This window comes from Molossus molossus, unplaced genomic scaffold (assembly GCF_014108415.1).
Source record: "Molossus molossus isolate mMolMol1 unplaced genomic scaffold, mMolMol1.p scaffold_m16_p_15, whole genome shotgun sequence".
Taxonomy (NCBI): Eukaryota; Metazoa; Chordata; class Mammalia; order Chiroptera; family Molossidae; genus Molossus; species Molossus molossus.
The window spans coordinates 75,218,558-75,227,041 of NW_023425350.1; positions in this window are offsets into that span (position 1 = coordinate 75,218,558).

The following is an 8,484-nucleotide window of genomic DNA, read 5'->3' on the forward strand; positions in this document are numbered from 1 at the left end:
GACATGTTTGCATTTATCTTCAGATAGAGCGGGAAGGAAAGAGGGAGGAAGAGAGAGAGAAACATTGATGTGAGAGAGATACATCGAGTGGATGCCACCCACACAACTCCAACCGGGGCTGGGGACAAACTACAACCGAGGTACGTGACCTTAGTGGGGACCGAACCTGGGACTCTCTGGTCCGCAGGCCGACGCTCTATCCACTGAACCAAACCGGCCAGGGCAATTTTTTCCATTTAAAATGTACACTTCCTCCCTGGCCGATTTGGCTCAGTGGTTAGAGCTTTGGCCCACGGACCAATGAGTTGCGGGATCAATTCTAGTCAAGGGCAGTACCTTGGTTGCGGTTTGTCCCCAGCTCTGGTCGGGTCATATGACACGGAGGCAACCAGTTGAGGTAGCTCTATCACATCGACATTTCTTCCTGTTTTTCTCTCTCCCTCCCTCCCACTCTATCCAATGATAAATAGAAAAATACCCTCAGGTGAGGAATAAAAAAATAAAATAAAATGTACAGTTCAGTGATTTTTCATCTGCATTCAGAATTATACATCAATTGTCAGAGTCTAATTTTAGAACATTTTTATCACCGCAACAAGAAAACTTGTTTTCATTTGTAGTCACATCCCATCCCTCCTCTCCCCACATCACCCCTCTAACTGCTAATCTGCTCATCTACTTTCTGTCTCTATAGATTTGCCCTTTTTTTTGCTGTTGTTAATGCTCACCCAAGGATATTTTTCCATTGATTTTTAGATAGAGTGGAAGGGCCCTGGCTGGTTTGGCTTGGTGGTTAGAGTGTTGCCCAGTGGACCAATGAGTCGTGGGTTCAATTCTGGTCAAGGGCATGTACCTCGGTTGTGATTCGTCCCCGGCCCTGATTGGGGTTGTGTGGAAGGCAACCACTTGATGTGTCCCTCTCTCATCAATGTTTCTCTCTCTCTCTCTCTCTCTCTCTCTCTCTCTCTCTCTCTCTCTCTCTCTTTCTCTCCCTCCCACTCTATCTGAACAAAAATGGAAAAATATCCTCTGGTGAGGATTAAAGAGAAAAAAGATACAGTGGAAGGGAGGGAAGGAGGGAGGGAGCGAGAAAAACATCAATGTGAGAGAGACACATTGATTGGTTGCCTTTCACACGACCCCAACCAGGGCTGGGGATTGAACCACAACTGAAGTATGTGCCCTTCACCAGAATTGAACCCTTGACTCTGGTCTGTGGGCCAATGCTCGAACCACTGAATCAAACCAGCCAGGGCTTTAAATGTTTTTATTGATTTATTTTAGAGAGAGAGGAAGTAAGAGAGAAATAGAAACATTGATGTGAGAGAAAAACAAGGACCAACTGCCTTCTGTACGCCCCCTACTGGGGATCAAGCCCACACCCTGGGCATGTGCCCTGACTGGGAATCGAACTGAGATCTCTCAGTCCATGGGACGACACTCAATCCACTGAGCCACACCAGCCGGGCCTGATGGAGTTTTTTATTTACTTAATTATTTTTATTTATTTATTTATTTTATCCTCACCCGAGGATATGTTTGCATTTATCTTCAGATAGAGCAGGAAGGAGAGAGGGAGGAAGAGAGAGAAACATCATGTGAGAGAGACACATCGACTGGACGCCACCCACACATCCCCATGGGGCTTGGGACAAACTGCAACTGAGCTACGTGCCCTTAGCGGGAACCAAACCCAGGACTCTCTGGTCCTCGGGCCAACACTCTAACTGCTGAGCCAAACTGTCCAGGGCCTGATGGTGTTTTTTAAAAGACAACTATTTTAAATTTTAATGAGGTCTCATTTATTTTTCTTTTGTTGTTTGTGCTTTTGGTGTCACGGCTAAGAAACCATTGTCTAACCCTAGTCATGAAGATTAATCCCTATGTCTTTCCGTAGGTATGTTACCACTTTGCTCTTACATTTAGACTTATTATCCAATTTGAGTTTATTTTTGTGTATGGTATGAAGTAGGGATATAAATTTATCCTTTTACACGTGAATATCGGGTTGTCCCAACACCATTTGGTAAAAAAACTCTTCTTTCCTCATTGCATTGTCTTGGTATCCTTGTAAAAAATCATTTGTCCAGGCCTGGCCGGGTGGCTCAGTTAGATAGAGTGTCATCTTGTACACCAAAAGGTTGTGGATTTGATTCCCGGTCAGGGCACATGCCTAGATTTTGTGTTCGATCCCTTGTCAGGGTGTTTATGGAAGACAACCAATCCATGTTTCTCAATCTCTCTCTCTCTCTCTCTCTCTCTCTCTCTCTCTCTCTCTCTCTCTCTTTCCCTCTCACTCTAAAGATCAATAAAAAATAAATCGTTTGCCTATAAATGTATGGGTTTATTTCTGGACTGTCAATTCTATTCCATTGACCTATATGTTTATCTCTCTTTTAATCTTACAATATATTGGCTCAAGCTTCATTCTAATGTTAAGAGGACAACAGCATCCTTCCACTACCAGAAGTCTGGAAATTCTCAGGGACATTTTCCCTCCATTACCTCTTGTACCAAATTCTTGCTTTCTCTGAATTTGAAAGGGGTAGGAGAGAATAATAGAATAATAGAGAAAATCATAGTGGGGTGCTGGCCATAGTTATAAGAAGTATTAATAATCCTTTACAATGTTCATCGTGATTGCTTTGTTCTGATTAAAGTAAAGCCCATCTGCCCTGGCTGGTTTGGCTCAGCGGTTAGAGCGTTGGCCCGCAGCCCAGAGAGTCCCGGGTTCGGTTCCCACTAAGGGCAAGTACCTCGGTTGCAGTTTGACCTCGGCCCTGGTTGGGGTCGTGCGGGAGGCAGCCACTCAATGTGTCCGTTTCACATCGATATTTCTCTTTCTCTCTCTTCCTCTGTCCCTCCCACTCTATCAAAAAAAAAAAAATGTAAAGCCCATCTGCCCTGGCCAGGAGTTCACTTTAGGGATGCTGTCCATTCTCCTAATCAGAGGACAAGGGGGACTACCTGACATCATGGAAAGATTAATGACCTGATGATCAGAGCACCGGAACCCGCAACCCAGACGTGCTCTGACTGGGAATCAAACCAGGACCTCTCATCCTATGGGACGTCACTCAATCCACTGAGCCACACCGGCTGGGCTGTTTCTCTACCATTAATTAATTAATTAATTAATTAATTAATTTATTTATTTATTTTCCTCACCCGAGGTCATTTTTTGATATTGTTCAGATAGAGTGGGAGGGAGGGAGAGAGAGAGAGAAACATCAACGAGAAAGGGACACATCGAGTGGTTGCCACCCACACGACCACAACTGGGGTGGGGGACAAACTGCAACCGAGGTATGTGCCCTTAGCGGGAACCAAACCCTGGTCTCTCTGGACCGCAGGCCGACGCTCTAACCACTGAGCAAACCCAGCCAGGGATCTCTACCCTTTAAAAGCAGCTGGCAAGTGAGGTGGGGCAGAGCAGAGTTTATGGGATGACCCACTGCTCTCCCATATTGCCGGCAATACTGGAATAAATGCTCCCATATGAGTCAACCTTGTCTCTGCTTAACTGGCTCAAGTAGTGACAGGCGGCCTGGACCTATTTGTTGTCATTTCAAAGTCACTGTCATCTCTGGGTCTTGTCTTCTGTGACCTACCCTTTCTCTCTTCATTTCAACTTTGCCTGAACACCACCTTCATTCCTTCCTCCCCTAGAGTACCCTGAACACACAGTATGTGGCAAACTCCCACTCAGGATCTGAATAAATGAATGGAGAACGCTGCAAAGTTCATATGGGTAGCAAATAAAAACAATTCAAGCCCTGACCGGTTTGACTCAGCGGTTAGAGCGTCCGCCTGCGGTCCGGAGAGGCCCGGGTTCGGTTCCCGCTAAGGGCATGTACCTCAGTTGCAGTTTGTCCCCGGCCCTGGTTGGTCATGCGGGTGGCAGCCACTCGATGTGTCCCTTTCACATCGATGTTTCCCTCTCTCTCTCTTCCTCTCTCTCCCTCCCACTCTGTCTGTACAAAAAATTGAAAAAACAAAAAAACAAAAAAAAACAATTCAAATATCACTGCCTAAAAGTGCATCGACTAGTCTCTATGCAGGGAAATTTTTCTTTGTTTGTGGTTCCGTTACCATCTTCTGGAGCTCTCTTGTCTCCTAGTTGCCTTTCTCTCCGCTACATGCCAAGCTCCAGCTGCCGCTCCTCTTCCTTTTCTCATTCAGTTCTCTCCTGGACTTGCCTTCCCCAAGACTCCTGCTCACCCTTTCATTAAGAAGGCCCATGAAAAATGGAGATTTAGCTCCCACCTCTCCCATACCACACACACATGTTTTCTGGCTCATATACCTGTATCATCATTAGATGGATACTCAGTGTTTAAATTATTTTGACCAAATAAATACTATTCATATCTGTGTCGTATAATAAATGATGATCACTTTCCTGAGTAACATTTGTTTTCTGTGTCATTTTTCACTTGCCTAGATTTTCCTCTGCAAGTGTCACTGATTTAATCCTGACTGCTCTCTCCCAGTCATTTGTCTCCCCTCAAAATGCTAAAAAAAATTGGTGTTTAATGCATTCCACCTTTAAGTTTTTCCAGAGTCTTCTGACTTGCTCTTCTCTGGGCTCATTGACCTCCGGCCTTGCCTTTGAAGGGAATCAAAGTTTTGCCATTCTAAAGCTGCCTTTAGGACATTGATTTTAAGGTGTTTTATTAAGAAACAAGATTCAGAAGAACTCTTGACCCTCCCAAGGGCTTCAGACAGAAAAACCTGCTTCAGGGAGACCCTTGGCTTAGTCACAGTAAGTATCTTCACCCTAGTGAAGGCGCCAAGCCTGTCAGGTAGATACCTTGGGTCCCATGTTTCTGAGTTACCTAGTAAGACTTCTCAGCTACCTGTAAATTGCCCACTCTCACTTCTGAAATCTAATACCCAATCCCCCTCTTTTTCCCGTTGTCCAAAATGTCTTATATACACAATGTTGAATCACTGTCTTTGGAATCTTCAGGCATATGTGAATTCTTCATGCACACATATTAAAAATGGATTTTCTCCTGTTAAAAAAAAAAGAAGAGCCCTGGCTGGTTTGGCTCAGCGGTTAGAGCGTCAGCCTGCGGTCCCGAGAGACCTGGGTTCGGTTCCCGCTAGGGGCACGTACCTCGGTTGCAGTTTGTCCCCCACCCCAGTTGGGGTCGTGTGGGTGGCAACTACTCGATGTGTCCCTTTCACGTCGATGTATCTCTCTCTCCCTCCCTTCCACTCTATCAGAACAAACTATCGAAAAATGTCCTCGAGTGAGGATAAAAAAAAAAGAAGGTGGCCCACGAAATATACTTGAACTGATTCCCCCAACAGAACTTCCACCTCTCACATGAACGCTGCCCCTTCCCTGGATTGAGGAAGCATGGCTGTCATTGTTTTCTTCCTGTACACGGTTTCTGTGCGAGTCCTCTCGGCTGCAGCCTCCTCAAGTGGGAGCTGAACTGCTGTCTCTCTAAAGCTCTTTCCAGTTCTCATGTCCTATGGAAGTTTCCAAACCCATCTAAATTACTGAATGGAGGGTTAAATTTGGTAGAGACTGCTTAGAGAGGAAAAGGAAAGATGGGGGAACTTTCCTTTTTCCCCTGCTTTGGATTTTCTTGTGGCCCAGGCTCACTTGTGAACATGAGAACCACCTCCACAGAAATGCAGAGTAGAATCTCAGAAATACGTTTTTTTTTAAAAATATATATGTTTTTATTGATTTTTCAGAGAGAGGAAGGTAGAGAGAGAGAGAAACATGAATGTGAGAGAGAAATATCAATCGGCTGCTGGAGATCGAGCCCACAACCTAAGCATGTGCCCTGGCTGGGAATCGAACCAGGATCTCTCAGTCCATGGGACAACGCTCAATCCACTGAGCCACACTGGCAGGGCCAGAAATACTTTTCGGACCCTTTTGTGTCAGGTGGGTGAGCCACAGCATAACCTTGGAATAAAAGTCAACCTTGAGGATTCAGATTTCAATAACCTTTAGTAAGCCCCCACTTGAGTCAGGCACTTTGCTGGTGCTTTTATTTATATAATATTTTTTTAACCCTCATCCGAGGATACTTTTACATTTATTTTCAGATAGAATGGGAGGGAGGGAGAGAGAGAAACACTGATGTGAGAGAGACACATCGATTGGTTGCCACCTACAGGACCCCAACTGGGGCCAGTAATGAACCGCAGTTGAGGTACATGCCCTTGGCCGGAATTGAACCTGTGACCTAGGACTCTTTGTTCCACAGGCCAATGCTCTAACCGCTGAGCCAAACTGGCTAGGGCTATTTATTTATTTTAATCATCACGCAAGGATTTTTCCATCAAGGATTTTCCCATTGTTTTTTAGACAGAGTGTAAGGGAGTGAGGGAAAGAGGGAGACACACACACACACACACACACACACACACACACACACATACACATTGATATGAGAGAGACACATCGACTGGTTACCTCCCACAAGACCCCAACTGGACCCCAAGTGGACTCCAACTGGAGCTGAGGATTGAACCTGCAACCCAGGCACGTGCCCCTGACCGGAAATCGAACATGCTACTCTTCAGTCTGCAGGCTGATGCTCTAATCACCTAGACAAACCAGCCAGGGCCTGCTGGTGCTTTTTTTTTTTTTTTTATCCTCACCCGAGGACATTTTTCCATTTTTTGTTCAGATGGTGCGGGAGGGAGAGAGAGAGAGAGAGAAACATCGATGTGAAGGGACACATCGAGTGGCTGCCACCCACACGACCAACCAGGGCCGGGGACAAACTGCAACCGAGGTGCGTGCCCTTAGCGGGAACCAAACCCGGGTCTCTCTGGACCGCAGGCCGATGCTCTAACCACTGAGCCAAACCGGCCAGGGCCTGCTGGTGCTTTTAAACACAGTACCCTTTGTAATCACAACAGTCCTATGAAGAAAAGTTATTGCCTCAATTTTAAGGATGACAAAATGATACTCATCCAGAGAGACCAGGCAGCTACCTCAAGGTCACACAGCCACTAGGGAGCAGAGCTGCCACAAGGATCAGTGTCCCTTGGAAGGCTTAGTTAGAGGCAGAAAAATCTCATCAGGGCTGCAAACTTGATGCCTATAGGGCCAGACAGCTAACACCAAGGAGTGAGGAAGCCAGGTATGAGAAAACCGAAGCAATGGGAGGAGCACGTGTGTCCTCCAAGGCTGGCACATGCTGATTTGCACTGGAAGGTAGCTATGCAGGAATGTGGGTCTCATGTGACCAGTGTGGATTTCTCTCTAGATGCAGGAAATCCAGATTCTGTGTGAACTAGTCCCCGCTTCTTGGTTGTTATAGTGGTAGCAAACTATACCAATTTTTAAATAAGGAGCAATAGTGAGCCAAACAAAATATCCCACAGGTCAAATTGGATCCAGTAGATTGCTATTGAGGATGCATTTATTTTTCAAAAGTAAATAGGCTTTAAGTGAGGTACCCAATTAGCTGTTAGTTGCCATTCCACAGGTGAGAACTAGTTGACTGGGGATGGGAGGGCAGGGTTTTTGTGGTAGGGTAAGAAATTAAGTTCACTGTCCTTAAGGAATTGATCCCTGCCAGGAGGGCAGCTGCCTTCACTAAGGGTCTGGAGAGAGCCCTGCCCTGGAATGTGACAAACATTTGGGAGCTAACTGAGGGCCCCAACTGGCCTAGAGTTTTAGGTAGGGCAGATGGTGGTGGTGTGTCCAGAGTTTTATGTCAATTCTTAAATTAAAGAAGAGAAATCCAAAGGAAGATATCAGTCACACACACACACACACACACACACCCATTGGCTGGATTCTTCAGTTTCCAGCCAGAAATGGGGCTAATAAACCTCTCCCAGCCTGCTGAAGGTTGCCCAAGTCAGAAGCAGGTAGGAAAGTGCTTGGGTTAGTCAGCCAGTGTGGCTCAGTGGATTGAGCAACATCCCCTGGACTGAGAGGTCCCAGTTTGATTCAGAGGTACATGCCCAGTTGTGGACTGGATCCCCAATAGGGGGCGTGCAGGAGGCAGCCCATTGATGTTTCTCTCACACATCTATGTTTCTCTCTCTCTAAAAAACCAAGAAAAACATATACAAAATGAAAGAAAAAAAGAAAAGTGCTTGGGTTAGACAGGGGGTAGGCAGGCCTAAGTTTTGTTATGAATTTAAGAGTCTTGGGAGTCAATGCCAGGCCAGTGTGGCTAGTGGTTGACTGTGACCCATGCACCAAGAGGTCGCGGGGTCGATTCCCCATCAGGGCACATGCCCAGGTTGTGGGCCAAATCCCCAGTGGGGGGCATGCAGGAGGCGGCCAGTCCATGTTCTCTCATCGATGTTTCTCTCTCTCTCTCCCTTCCTCTCTCTCTAAAATCAATAAAGAAAATTAACAACAACAACAAAAAACGTCTGGGAGTCAAGGCCACAATCCCAGGCGGTGGTCGGACCCATAGCCGGGGTGGGGGGGTGTCCCTCCGGGCCGGAATACGCCATCACCATCTAGAAATCCTGCGGCAACGC